The following is a 16,518-nucleotide window of genomic DNA, read 5'->3' on the forward strand; positions in this document are numbered from 1 at the left end:
CATTAGCCAAGACACCTTAGCCAAGACACCTTAGCCAAGACACATTAGCCAAGACACCTTAGCCAAGACACCTAAGCCAAGACACCTTAGCCAAGACACCTTAGCCAAGACACATTAGCCGAGACACATTAGCCAAGACACCTTAGCCAAGACACCTTAGCCAAGACACCTTAGCCAAGACACCTTAGCCAAGACACCTTAGCCAAGACACCTTAGCCCAGACACCTTAGCCGAGACACATTAGCCAAGACACCTTAGCCAAGACACCTAAGCCAAGACACCTTAGCCAAGACACCTTAGCCAAGACACCTTAGCCAAGACAACTTAGCCAAGACACCTTAGCCAAGACACCTTAGCCAAGACACCTTAGCCAAGACACCTTAGCCGAGACACCTTAGCCAAGACACCTTAGCCAAGACACCTTAGCCCAGACACCTTAGCCGAGACACATTAGCCAAGACACCTTAGCCAAGACACCTTAGCCAAGACACCTTAGCCAAGACACCTTAGCCAAGACACCTTAGCCAAGACACTTTAGCCAAGACACCTTAGCCAAGACACCTTAGCCAAGACACCTTAGCCAAGACACCTTAGCCAAGACACCTTAGCCAAGACACCTTAGCCAAGACACATTAGCCAAGACACCTTAGCCAAGACACCTTAGCCAAGACACCTTAGCCAAGACACCTTAGCCAAGACACCTTAGCCAAGACACCTTAGCCGAGACACATTAGCCAAGACACCTTAGCCAAGACACCTTAGCCAAGACACCTTAGCCAAGACACCTAAGCCAAGACACCTTAGCCAAGACACCTTAGCCAAGACACATTAGCCAAGACACATTAGCCGAGACACATTAGCCAAGACACCTTAGCCAAGACACCTTAGCCAAGACACCTTAGCCAAGACACCTTAGCCAAGACACCTTAGCCAAGACACCTTAGCCCAGACACCTTAGCCGAGACACATTAGCCAAGACACCTTAGCCAAGACACCTAAGCCAAGACACCTTAGCCAAGACACCTTAGCCAAGACACCTTAGCCAAGACAACTTAGCCAAGACACCTTAGCCAAGACACCTTAGCCAAGACACCTTAGCCGAGACACCTTAGCCAAGACACCTTAGCCAAGACACCTTAGCCGAGACACATTAGCCAAGACACCTTAGCCAAGACACCTTAGCCAAGACACCTTAGCCAAGACACCTTAGCCAAGACACCTTAGCCAAGACACTTTAGCCAAGACACCTTAGCCAAGACACCTTAGCCAAGACACCTTAGCCAAGACACCTTAGCCAAGACACCTTAGCCAAGACACCTTAGCCAAGACACATTAGCCAAGACACCTTAGCCAAGACACCTTAGCCAAGACACCTTAGCCAAGACACCTTAGCCAAGACACCTTAGCCAAGACACCTTAGCCGAGACACATTAGCCAAGACACCTTAGCCAAGACACCTTAGCCAAGACACCTTAGCCAAGACACCTTAGCCAAGACACCTTAGCCAAGACACCTTAGCCAAGACACCTTAGCCCAGACACCTTAGCCGAGACACATTAGCCAAGACACCTTAGCCCAGACACCTTAGCCGAGACACATTAGCCAAGACACCTTAGCCAAGACACCTAAGCCAAGACACCTTAGCCAAGACACCTTAGCCGAGACACATTAGCCAAGACACCTTAGCCAAGACACCTTAGCCAAGACACCTTAGCCAAGACACATTAGCCAAGACACCTTAGCCAAGACACCATAGCCAAGACACCTTAGCCAAGACACCTTAGCCAAGACACCTTAGCCCAGACACCTTAGCCGAGACACATTAGCCAAGACACCTTAGCCAAGACACCTTAGCCAAGACACCTTAGCCAAGACACCTTAGCCGAGACACATTAGCCAAGACACCTTAGCCAAGACACCTTAGCCAAGACACCTTAGCCAAGACACCTTAGCCAAGACACATTAGCCAAGACACCTTAGCCAAGACACCTTAGCCAAGACACCTTAGCCAAGACACCTTAGCCCAGACACCTTAGCCGAGACACATTAGCCAAGACACCTTAGCCAAGACACCTTAGCCAAGACACCTTAGCCAAGACACCTTAGCCAAGACACCTTAGCCAAGACACTTTAGCCAAGACACCTTAGCCAAGACACCTGAGCCAAGACACCTTAGCCAAGACACCTTAGCCAAGACACCTTAGCCAAGACATCTTAGCCAAGACACCTTAGCCAAGACACCTTAGCCAAGACACCTTAGCCAAGACACCTTAGCCGAGACACCTTAGCCAAGACACCTTAGCCCAGACACCTTAGCCAAGACACCTTAGCCAAGACACCTTAGCCAAGACGCCTTAGCCCAGACACCTTAGCCGAGACACATTAGCCAAGACACCTTAGCCCAGACACCTTAGCCGAGACACATTAGCCAAGACACCTTAGCCGAGACACATTAGCCGAGACACCTTAGCCAAGACACCTTAGCCAAGACACCTTAGCCAAGACACCTTAGCCAAGACACTTTAGCCGAGACACATTAGCCAAGACACCTTAGCCAAGACACCTTAGCCGAGACACATTAGCCAAGACACCTTAGCCAAGACACCTTAGCCAAGACACCTTAGCCAAGACACCTTAGCCAAGACACCTTAGCCCAGACACCTTAGCCGAGACACATTAGCCAAGACACCTTAGCCAAGACACCTTAGCCAAGACACCTTAGCCAAGACACCTTAGCCAAGACACCTTAGCCAAGACACTTTAGCCAAGACACCTTAGCCAAGACACCTTAGCCAAGACACCTTAGCCAAGACACCTTAGCCAAGACACCTTAGCCAAGACATCTTAGCCAAGACACCTTAGCCAAGACACCTTAGCCAAGACACCTTAGCCAAGACACCTTAGCCAAGACACCTTAGCCAAGACACCTTAGCCAAGACACCTCAGCCCAGACACCTTAGCCGAGACACATTAGCCAAGACACCTTAGCCCAGACACCTTAGCCGAGACACATTAGCCAAGACACCTTAGCCAAGACACCTAAGCCAAGACACCTTAGCCAAGACACCTTAGCCGAGACACATTAGCCAAGACACCTTAGACAAGACACCTTAGCCAAGACACCTTAGCCAAGACACATTAGCCAAGACACCTTAGCCAAGACACCATAGCCAAGACACCTTAGCCAAGACACCTTAGCCAAGACACCTTAGCCCAGACACCTTAGCCGAGACACATTAGCCAAGACACCTTAGCCAAGACACCTTAGCCAAGACACCTTAGCCAAGACACCTTAGCCGAGACACATTAGCCAAGACACCTTAGCCAAGACACCTTAGCCAAGACACCTTAGCCAAGACACCTTAGCCAAGACACATTAGCCAAGACACCTTAGCCAAGACACCATAGCCAAGACACCTTAGCCAAGACACCTTAGCCAAGACACCTTAGCCCAGACACCTTAGCCGAGACACATTAGCCAAGACACCTTAGCCAAGACACCTTAGCCAAGACACCTTAGCCAAGACACCTTAGCCAAGACACCTTAGCCCAGACACCTTAGCCGAGACACATTAGCCAAGACACCTTAGCCAAGACACCTTAGCCAAGACACCTTAGCCAAGACACCTTAGCCAAGACACCTAAGCCAAGACACCTTAGCCAAGACACCTTAGCCAAGACACCTTAGCCAAGACACCTTAGCCAAGACACCTTAGCCAAGACACCTTAGCCAAGACACCTTAGCCAAGACACCTTAGCCCAGACACCTTAGCCGAGACACATTAGCCAAGACACCTTAGCCAAGACACCTTAGCCAAGACACCTTAGCCAAGACACCTTAGCCAAGACACCTTAGCCAAGACACCTTAGCCAAGACACCTAAGCCAAGACACCTTAGCCAAGACACCTAAGCCAAGACACCTTAGCCAAGACACCTTAGCCCAGACACCTTAGCCGAGACACATTAGCCAAGACACCTTAGCCAAGACACCTTAGCCAAGACACCTTAGCCAAGACACCTTAGCCAAGACACCTTAGCCAAGACACTTTAGCCAAGACACCTTAGCCAAGACACCTTAGCCAAGACACATTAGCCGAGACACATTAGCCAAGACACCTTAGCCAAGACACCTTAGCCAAGACACCTTAGCCAAGACACCTTAGCCGAGACACACTAGCCAAGACACCTTAGCCAAGACACCTTAGCCAAGACACCTTAGCCAAGACACCTTAGCCAAGACACCTTAGCCAAGACACCTTAGCCAAGACACCTTAGCCGAGACACAATAGCCAAGACACCTTAGCCAAGACACCTTAGCCAAGACACCTTAGCCAAGACACCTTAGCCAAGACACCTTAGCCAAGACACCTTAGCCAAGACACATTAGCCAAGACACCTTAGCCAAGACACCTTAGCCGAGACACATTAGCCAAGACACCTTAGCCAAGACACCTTAGCCAAGACACCTTAGCCAAGACACATTAGCCAAGACACCTTAGCCAAGACACCATAGCCAAGACACCTTAGCCGAGACACATTAGCCGAGACACATTAGCCAAGACACCTTAGCCAAGACACCTTAGCCAAGACACCTTAGCCAAGACACATTAGCCAAGACACCTTAGCCAAGACACTTTAGCCGAGACACATTAGCCAAGACACCTTAGCCAAGACACCTTAGCCAAGACACATTAGCCAAGACACCTTAGCCAAGACACATTAGCCAAGACACCTTAGCCAAGACACCTTAGCCAAGACACCTTAGCCAAGACACCTTAGCCAAGACACCTTAGCCCAGACACCTTAGCCGAGACACATTAGCCAAGACACCTTAGCCAAGACACCTTAGCCCAGACACCTTAGCCGAGACACATTAGCCAAGACACCTTAGCCGAGACACATTAGCCAAGACACCTTAGCCAAGACATCTTAGCCAAGACACCTTAGCCAAGACACCTTAGCCAAGACACCTTAGCCAAGACACCTTAGCCAAGACACCTTAGCCAAGACATCTTAGCCAAGACACCTTAGCCAAGACACCTTAGCCAAGACACCTTAGCCAAGACACCTTAGCCAAGACACCTTAGCCAAGACACCTTAGCCAAGACACCTTAGCCCAGACACCTTAGCCGAGACACATTAGCCAAGACACCTTAGCCAAGACACCTTAGCCAAGACACCTTAGCCAAGACACCTTAGCCAAGACACCTTAGCCAAGACAACTTAGCCAAGACACCTTAGCCAAGACACCTTAGCCAAGACACCTTAGCCGAGACACACTAGCCAAGACACCTTAGCCAAGACACCTTAGCCAAGACACCTTAGCCAAGACACCTTAGCCAAGACACCTTAGCCAAGACACCTTAGCCGAGACACAATAGCCAAGACACCTTAGCCAAGACACCTTAGCCAAGACACCTTAGCCAAGACACCTTAGCCAAGACACCTTAGCCAAGACACCTTAGCCAAGACACATTAGCCAAGACACCTTAGCCAAGACACATTAGCCAAGACACCTTAGCCAAGACACCTTAGCCAAGACACCTTAGCCAAGACACCTTAGCCAAGACACCTTAGCCCAGACACCTTAGCCGAGACACATTAGCCAAGACACCTTAGCCAAGACACCTTAGCCAAGACACCTTAGCCAAGACACCTTAGCCAAGACACCTTAGCCAAGACACTTTAGCCAAGACACCTTAGCCAAGACACCTTAGCCAAGACACCTTAGCCAAGACACCTTAGCCAAGACACCTTAGCCAAGACATCTTAGCCAAGACACCTTAGCCAAGACACCTTAGCCAAGACACCTTAGCCAAGACACCTAAGCCAAGACACATTAGCCGAGACACATTAGCCAAGACACCTTAGCCAAGACACCTTAGCCAAGACACCTTAGCCAAGACACCTTAGCCAAGACACCTTAGCCAAGACACCTTAGCCAAGACACCTTAGCCAAGACACCTTAGCCGAGACACATTAGCCAAGACACCTTAGCCAAGACACCTTAGCCAAGACACCTTAGCCAAGACACATTAGCCAAGACACCTTAGCCAAGACACCTTAGCCAAGACACCTTAGCCAAGACACCTTAGCCAAGACACATTAGCCAAGACACCTTAGCCAAGACACCTTAGCCAAGACACCTTAGCCAAGACACATTAGCCAAGACACATTAGCCAAGACACCTTAGCCAAGACACCTTAGCCAAGACACCTTAGCCAAGACACCTTAGCCAAGACACATTAGCCAAGACACCTTAGCCAAGACACCTTAGCCAAGACACCTTAGCCAAGACACCTTAGCCAAGACACCTAAGCCAAGACACATTAGCCGAGACACATTAGCCAAGACACCTTAGCCAAGACACCTTAGCCAAGACACCTTAGCCAAGACACCTTAGCCAAGACACCTTAGCCAAGACACCTTAGCCAAGACACCTTAGCCAAGACACCTTAGCCAAGACACCTTAGCCGAGACACATTAGCCAAGACACCTTAGCCAAGACACCTTAGCCAAGACACCTTAGCCAAGACACCTTAGCCAAGACACATTAGCCAAGACACCTTAGCCAAGACACATTAGCCAAGACACATTAGCCAAGACACATTAGCCAAGACACCTTAGCCAAGACACCTTAGCCAAGACACCTTAGCCAAGACACCTTAGCCAAGACACCTTAGCCAAGACACCTTAGCCAAGACACCTTAGCCAAGACACATTAGCCAAGACACCTTAGCCGAGACACATTAGCCAAGACACATTAGCCAAGACACATTAGCCAAGACACCTTAGCCAAGACACCTTAGCCAAGACACCTTAGCCAAGACACCTTAGCCAAGACACATTAGCCAAGACACCTTAGCCAAGACACCTTAGCCAAGACACCTTAGCCGAGACACATTAGCCAAGACACATTAGCCAAGACACATTAGCCAAGACAACTTAGCCGAGACACCTTAGCCAAGACACTTTAGCCAAGACACCTTAGCCAAGACACATTAGCCAAGACACCTTAGCCAAGACATCTTAGCCAAGACACCTTAGCCAAGACACCTTGGCCAAGACACATTAGCCAAGACACCTTAGCCAAGACACATTAGCCAAGACACCTTAGCCAAGACACCTTAGCCAAGACACATTAGCCAAGACACTTTAGCCAAGACACATTAGCCAAGACACCTTAGCCAAGACACCTTAGCCAAGACACATTAGCCAAGACACATTAGCCAAGACACATTAGCCAAGACACATTAGCCAAGACACCTTAGCCGAGACACATTAGCCAAGACACCTTAGCCAAGACACCTTAGCCAAGACACCTTAGCCGAGACACCGTAGCCAAGACACATTAGCCAAGACACCTTAGCCGAGACACAGTAGCCAAGACACCTTAGCCAAGACACCTTAGCCAAGACACATTAGCCAAGACACATTAGCCAAGACACATTAGCCAAGACACATTAGCCAAGACACCTTAGCCGAGACACATTAGCCAAGACACTTTAGCCAAGACACCTTAGCCGAGACACATTAGCCAAGACACTTTAGCCAAGACACCTTAGCCGAAACACATTAGCCAAGACACCTTAGCCAAGACACCTTAGCCGAGACACCTTAGCCAAGACACCTTAGCCAAGACACATTAGCCAAGACACATTAGCCAAGACACATTAGCCAAGACACATTAGCCAAGACACCTTAGCCGAGACACATTAGCCAAGACACTTTAGCCAAGACACCTTAGCCGAGACACATTAGCCAAGACACTTTAGCCAAGACACCTTAGCCGAAACACATTAGCCAAGACACCTTAGCCAAGACACCTTAGCCGAGACACATTAGCCAAGACACATTAGCCAAGACACATTAGCCAAGACACCTTAGCCAAGACACCTTAGCCAAGACACCTTAGCCAAGACACATTAGCCAAGACACCTTAGCCAAGACACCTTAGCCAAGACACATTAGCCAAGACACATTAGCCAAGACACCTTAGCCAAGACACATTAGCCGAGACACATTAGCCAAGACACCTTAGCCAATACACCTTAGCCAAGACACCTTGGCCAAGACACATTAGCCAAGACACCTTAGCCAAGACACATTAGCCAAGACACCTTAGCCGAGACACATTAGCCAAGACACATTAGCCAAGACACCTTAGCCGAGACACATTAGCCAAGACACCTTAGCCAAGACACCTTAGCCAAGACACCTTAGCCAAGACACCTTGGCCAAGACACATTAGCCAAGACACCTTAGCCAAGACACATTAGCCAAGACACCTTAGCCGAGACACATTAGCCAAGACACATTAGCCAAGACACCTTAGCCGAGACACATTAGCCAAGACACCATAGCCAAGACACCTTAGCCAAGACACATTAGCCAAGACACCTTAGCCAAGACACCTTAGCCAAGACACATTAGCCAAGACACCTTAGCCAAGACACCTTAGCCAAGACACATTAGCCAAGACACATTAGCCAAGACACCTTAGCCAAGACACCTTAGCCAAGACACCTTAGCCAAGACACTTTAGCCAAGACACCTTAGCCAAGACACCTTAGCCGAGACACATTAGCCAAGACACCTTAGCCAAGACACCTTAGCCAAGACACATTAGCCAAGACACTTTAGCCAAGACACCTTAGCCAAGACACATTAGCCAAGACACCTTAGCCGAGACACATTAGCCAAGACACCTTAGCCAAGACACCTTAGCCAAGACACATTAGCCAAGACACATTAGCCAAGACACATTAGCCAAGACACCTTAGCCAAGACACATTAGCCAAGACACCTTAGCCAAGACACCTTAGCCGAGACACATTAGCCAAGACACATTAGCCAAGACACCTTAGCCAAGACACCTTAGCCAAGACACCTTAGCCAAGACACCTTAGCCGAGACACATTAGCCAAGACACCTTAGCCAAGACACATTAGCCAAGACACCTTAGCCAAGACACCTTAGCCGAGACACATTAGCCAAGACACTTTAGCCAAGACACCTTAGCCGAGACACATTAGCCAAGACACCTTAGCCAAGACACATTAGCCAAGACACCTTAGCCAAGACACCTTGGCCAAGACACATTAGCCAAGACACCTTAGCCAAGACACATTAGCCAAGACACCTTAGCCGAGACACCTTAGCCAAGACACATTAGCCAAGACACCTTAGCCGAGACACATTAGCCAAGACACCTTAGCCAAGACACCTTAGCCAAGACACCTTAGCCAAGACACCTTAGCCAAGACACCTTAGCCAAGACACCTTAGCCGAGACACATTAGCCAAGACACATTAGCCAAGACACATTAGCCAAGACACATTAGCCAAGACACCTTAGCCAAGACACCTTAGCCAAGACACCTTAGCTGAGACACATTAGCCAAGACACATTAGCCAAGACACATTAGCCAAGACACCTTAGCCGAGACACATTAGCCAAGACACTTTAGCCAAGACACCTTAGCCAAGACACATTAGCCAAGACACCTTAGCCAAGACACCTTAGCCAAGACACCTTAGCTGAGACACATTAGCCAAGACACATTAGCCAAGACACATTAGCCAAGACACCTTAGCCGAGACACATTAGCCAAGACACTTTAGCCAAGACACCTTAGCCGAGACACATTAGCCAAGACACCTTAGCCAAGACACCTTAGCCAAGACACCTTAGCCAAGACACCTTAGCCAAGACACATTAGCCAAGACACATTAGCCAAGACACCTTAGCCAAGACACCTTAGCCAAGACACTTTAGCCAAGACACCTTAGCCAAGACACCTTAGCCAAGACACCTTAGCCAAGACACATTAGCCAAGACACATTAGCCGAGACACCTTAGCCGAGACACATTAGCCAAGACACCTTAGCCGAGACACATTAGCCAAGACACTTTAGCCAAGACACATTAGCCAAGACACCTTAGCCGAGACACATTAGCCAAGACACCTTAGCCAAGACACCTTAGCCAAGACACCTTAGCCGAGACACCTTAGCCAAGACACATTAGCCAAGACACCTTAGCCGAGACACATTAGCCAAGACACCTTAGCCAAGACACCTTAGCCAAGACACCTTAGCCAAGACACCTTAGCCAAGACACTTTAGCCAAGACACTTTAGCCAAGACACATTAGCCAAGACACCTTAGCCGAGACACATTAGCCAAGACACCTTAGCCAAGACACTTTAGCCAAGACACCTTAGCCAAGACACCTTAGCCGAGACACATTAGCCAAGACACCTTAGCCAAGACACCTTAGCCAAGACACCTTAGCCAAGACACATTAGCCAAGACACTTTAGCCAAGACACCTTAGCCGAGACACATTAGCCAAGACACCTTAGCCGAGACACATTAGCCAAGACACCTTAGCCAAGACACCTTAGCCAAGACACATTAGCCAAGACACATTAGCCAAGACACATTAGCCAAGACACCTTAGCCAAGACACCTTAGCCAAGACACCTTAGCCAAGACACATTAGCCAAGACACCTTAGCCAAGACACCTTAGCCAAGACACATTAGCCAAGACACCTTAGCCAAGACACCTTAGCCAAGACACCTTAGCCGAGACACATTAGCCAAGACACATTAGCCAAGACACATTAGCCAAGACACCTTAGCCGAGACACATTAGCCAAGACACTTTAGCCAAGACACCTTAGCCGAGACACATTAGCCAAGACACCTTAGCCAAGACACCTTAGCCGAGACACATAAGCCAAGACACTTTAGCCAAGACACCTTAGCCAAGACACCTTAGCCAAGACACCTTGGCCAAGACACATTAGCCAAGACACCTTAGCCAAGACACATTAGCCAAGACACCTTAGCCGAGACACATTAGCCAAGACACATTAGCCAAGACACCTTAGCCGAGACACATTAGCCAAGACACCTTAGCCAAGACACCTTAGCCAAGACACCTTAGCCAAGACACCTTAGCCAAGACACCTTAGCCAAGACACCTTAGCCGAGACACATTAGCCAAGACACCTTAGCCGAGACACATTAGCCAAGACACTTTAGCCAAGACACCTTAGCCGAGACACATTAGCCAAGACACATTAGCCAAGACACCTTAGCCAAGACACCTTAGCCGAGACACATTAGCCAAGACACATTAGCCAAGACACATTAGCCAAGACACCTTAGCCAAGACACCTTAGCCAAGACACCTTAGCCAAGACACATTAGCCAAGACACCTTAGCCAAGACACCTTAGCCAAGACACATTAGCCAAGACACATTAGCCAAGACACCTTAGCCAAGACACATTAGCCGAGACACTTTAGCCAAGACACCTTAGCCAAGACACATTAGTCAAGACACCTTAGCCAAGACACCTTAGCCAAGACACCTTAGCCGAGACACATTAGCCAAGACACCTTAGCCGAGACACATTAGCCGAGACACATTAGCCAAGACACATTAGCCAAGACACATTAGCCAAGACACCTTAGCCAAGACACCTTAGCCAAGACACCTTAGCCAAGACACCTTAGCCAAGACACATTAGCCAAGACACATTAGCCAAGACACCTTAGCCAAGACACATTAGCCGAGACACTTTAGGCAAGACACCTTAGCCAAGACACATTAGCCAAGACACCTTAGCCAAGACACCTTAGCCAAGACACCTTAGCCAAGACACCTTAGCCAAGACACATTAGCCAAGACACCTTAGCCGAGACACATTAGCCAAGACACATTAGCCGAGACACATTAGCCAAGACACATTAGCCAAGACACCTTAGCCAAGACACCTTAGCCAAGACACCTTAGCCAAGACACATTAGCCAAGACACCTTAGCCAAGACACCTTAGCCAAGACACCTTAGCCAAGACACCTTAGCCAAGACACCTTAGCCAAGACACCTTAGCCGAGACACATTAGCCAAGACACCTTAGCCAAGACACCTTAGCCGAGACACATTAGCCAAGACACATTAGCCAAGACACATTAGCCAAGACACATTAGCCGAGACACCTTAGCCAAGACACATTAGCCAAGACACATTAGCCGAGACACCTTAGCCAAGACACATTAGCCAAGACACCTTAGCCAAGACACCTTAGCCAAGACACATTAGCCAAGACACCTTAGCCGAGACACATTAGCCAAGACACTTTAGCCAAGACACCTTAGCCGAAACACATTAGCCAAGACACCTTAGCCAAGACACCTTAGCCGAGACACATTAGCCAAGACACATTAGCCAAGACACATTAGCCAAGACACCTTAGCCAAGACACCTTAGCCAAGACACATTAGCCAAGACACCTTAGCCAAGACACATTATCCGAGACACTTTAGCCAACACACCTTAGCCAAGACACATTAGTCAAGACACCTTAGCCAAGACACCTTAGCCAATACACCTTAGCCAAGACACCTCAGCCAAGACACCTTAGCCAAGACACCTTAGCCGAGACACATTAGCCAAGACACCTTAGCCAAGACACCTTAGCCAAGACACTTTAGCCAAGACACTTTAGCCAAGACACCTTAGCCGAGACACATTAGCCAAGACACATTAGCCAAGACACCTTAGCCAAGACACCTTAGCCAAGACACATTAGCCAAGACACCTTAGCCAAGACACCTTAGCCGAGACACATTAGCCAAGACACATTAGCCAAGACACATTAGCCAAGACACCTTAGCCAAGACACCTTAGCCAAGACACCTTAGCCAAGACACCTTAGCCAAGACACCTTAGCCGAGACACCTTAGCCAAGACACATTAGCCAAGACACATTAGCCAAGACACCTTAGCCAAGACACATTAGCCGAGACACTTTAGCCAAGACACCTTAGCCAAGACACATTAGTCAAGACACCTTAGCCAAGACACCTTAGCCAATACACCTTAGCCAAGACACATTATCCAAGACACCTTAGCCAAGACACCTTAGCCAAGACACCTTAGCCAAGACACCTTAGCCGAGACACATTAGCCAAGACACCTTAGCCAAGACACTTTAGCCAAGACACATTAGCCAAGACACATTAGCCAAGACACCTTAGCCAAGACACCTTAGCCAAGACACCTTAGCCAAGACACCTTAGCCAAGACACCTTAGCCGAGACACATTAGCCAAGACACCTTAGCCAAGACACCTTAGCCAAGACACCTTAGCCAAGACACTTTAGCCAAGACACCTTAGCCGAGACTCATTAGCCAAGACACCTTAGCCGAGACTCATTAGCCAAGACACATTAGCCAAGACACCTTAGCCAAGACACCTTAGCCAAGACACTTTAGCCAAGACACTTTAGCCAAGACACATTAGCCAAGACACCTTAGCCGAGACACCTTAGCCAAGACACATTAGCCAAGACACATTAGCCGAGACACCTTAGCCAAGACACATTAGCCAAGACACCTTAGCCAAGACACCTTAGCCAAGACACATTAGCCAAGACACCTTAGCCGAGACACATTAGCCAAGACACTTTAGCCAAGACACCTTAGCCGAAACACATTAGCCAAGACACCTTAGAAAAGACACCTTAGCCGAGACACATTAGCCAAGACACATTAGCCAAGACACATTAGCCAAGACACATTAGCCAAGACACCTTAGCCGAGACACATTAGCCAAGACACCTTAGCCAAGACACCTTAGCCAAGACACCTTAGCCGAGACACATTAGCCAAGACACATTAGCCAAGACACCTTAGCCGAGACACATTAGCCAAGACACCTTAGCCAAGACACCTTAGCCAAGACACTTTAGCCAAGACACTTTAGCCAAGACACCTTAGCCGAGACACATTAGCCAAGACACCTTAGCCAAGACACCTTAGCCGAGACACATAAGCCAAGACACTTTAGCCAAGACACATTAGCCAAGACACCTTAGCCAAGACACCTTAGCCAAGACACCTTAGCCAAGACACTTTAGCCAAGACACTTTAGCCAAGACACATTAGCCAAGACACATTAGCCAAGACACGTTAGCCAAGACACATTAGCCGAGACACCTTAGCCAAGACACATTAGCCAAGACACCTTAGCCAAGACACCTTAGCCAAGACACATTAGCCAAGACACCTTAGCCGAGACACATTAGCCAAGACACCTTAGCCAAGACACTATAGCCAAGACACTTTAGCCAAGACACTTTAGCCAAGACACCTTAGCCGAGACACATTAGCCAAGACACCTTAGCCAAGACACCTTAGCCGAGACACATTAGCCAAGACACATTAGCCAAGACACATTAGCCAAGACACATTAGCCAAGACACCTTAGCCGAGACACATTAGCCGAGACACATTAGCCAAGACACCTTAGCCGAGACACATTAGCCAAGACACATTAGCCAAGACACCTTAGCCAAGACACCTTAGCCAAGACACTTTAGCCAAGACACCTTAGCCGAGACACATTAGCCAAGACACCTTAGCCAAGACACCTTAGCCGAGACACATTAGCCAAGACACATTAGCCAAGACACCTTAGCCGAGACACATTAGCCAAGACACCTTAGCCAAGACACCTTAGCCAAGACACCTTAGCCAAGACACCTTAGCCAAGACACCTTAGCCAAGACACCTTAGCCGAGACACATTAGCCAAGACACCTTAGCCGAGACACATTAGCCAAGACACTTTAGCCAAGACACCTTAGCCGAGACACATTAGCCAAGACACATTAGCCAAGACACCTTAGCCAAAACACCTTAGCCGAGACACATAAGCCAAGACACTTTAGCCAAGACACATTAGCCAAGACACCTTAGCCAAGACACCTTAGCCAAGACACCTTAGCCAAGACACTTTAGCCAAGACACATTAGCCAAGACACATTAGCCAAGACACATTAGCCAAGACACATTAGCCGAGACACCTTAGCCAAGACACATTAGCCAAGACACATTAGCCGAGACACCTTAGCCAAGACACCTTAGCCAAGACACCTTAGCCAAGACACCTTAGCCAAGACACATTAGCCAAGACACCTTAGCCGAGACACATTAGCCAAGACACTTTAGCCAAGACACCTTAGCCGAAACACATTAGCCAAGACACCTTAGCCAAGACACCTTAGCCAAGACACCTTAGCCAAGACACCTTAGCCGAGACACATTAGCCAAGACACATTAGCCAAGACACATTAGCCAAGACACCTTAGCCGAGACACATTAGCCAAGACACTTTAGCCAAGACACCTTAGCCAAGACACATTAGCCAAGACACCTTAGCCAAGACACCTTAGCCAAGACACCTTAGCCAAGACACCTTAGCCAAGACACCTTAGCCGAGACACATAAGCCAAGACACATTAGCCAAGACACCTTAGCCAAGACACCTTAGCCAAGACACCTTAGCCAAGACACCTTAGCCAAGACACATTAGCCAAGACACATTAGCCAAGACACCTTAGCCAAGACACATTAGCCAAGACACATTAGCCAAGCCACCTTAGCCAAGACACATTAGCCAAGACACCTTAGCCAAGACACCTTAGCCAAGACACCTTAGCCAAGACACCTTAGCCAAGGCACATTAGCCAAGACACATTAGCCAAGACACCTTAGCCAAGACACCTTAGCCAAGACACCTTAGCCAAGACACATTAGCCAAGACACCTTAGCCAAGACACCTTAGCCAAGACACATTAGCCAAGACACCTTAGCCAAGACACCTTAGCCAAGACGCCTTAGCCAAGACACCTTAGCCAAGACACCTTAGCCAAGACACATTAGCCAAGACACCTTAGCCAAGACACATTAGCCAAGACACCTTAGCCAAGACACCTTAGCCAAGACACCTTAGCCAAGACACCTTAGCCAAGACACCTTAGCCAAGACACCTTAGCCAAGACACATTAGCCAAGACACATTAGCCAAGACACCTTAGCCAAGACACCTTAGCCAAGACACATTAGCCAAGACACCTTAGCCAAGACACCTTAGCCAAGACACCTTAGCCAAGACACCTTAGCCAAGACACATTAGCCAAGACACCTTAGCCGAGACACATTAGCCAAGACACATTAGCCAAGACACATTAGCCAAGACACCTTAGCCAAGACACCTTAGCCAAGACACATTAGCCAAGACACATTAGCCAAGACACGTTAGCCAAGACACATTAGCCGAGACACTTTAGCCAAGACACCTTAGCCAAGACACCTTAGCCGAGACACATTAGCCAAGACACATTAGCCAAGACACATTAGCCAAGACACTTTAGCCAAGACACCTTAGCCGAAACACATAAGCCAAGACACCTTAGCCAAGACACCTTAGCCAAGACACCTTAGCCAAGACACCTTAGCCGAGACACATTAGCCAAGACACATTAGCCAAGACACATTAGCCAAGACACCTTAGCCGAGACACATTAGCCAAGACACTTTAGCCAAGACACCTTAGCCAAGACACATTAGCCAAGACACCTTAGCCAAGACACCTTAGCCAAGACACCTTAGCCAAGACACCTTAGCCAAGACACCTTAGCCGAGACACATAAGCCAAGA

The 16,518-nt window shown here is 48.6% G+C and overlaps 1 long non-coding RNA gene across 1 annotated transcript in view; it reads right to left on the minus strand.

Moving 5' to 3' along the window:
- Positions 1 to 8,109: 8,109 nt before the first annotated feature.
- Positions 8,110 to 16,518, minus strand: part of LOC125774584 (uncharacterized) — a 34,146-nt gene continuing 25,737 nt past the window's right edge. Inside the window, exon 3 of the long non-coding RNA XR_007421068.1 lies at positions 8,110 to 9,115. This is a non-coding gene — a long non-coding RNA (uncharacterized LOC125774584). The remainder of the gene's footprint in view (positions 9,116 to 16,518) is intronic.

Source organism: Anopheles funestus, unplaced genomic scaffold (genome assembly GCF_943734845.2).
Source record: "Anopheles funestus unplaced genomic scaffold, idAnoFuneDA-416_04 scaffold_34_ctg1, whole genome shotgun sequence".
NCBI lineage: Eukaryota > Metazoa > Arthropoda > Insecta > Diptera > Culicidae > Anopheles > Anopheles funestus.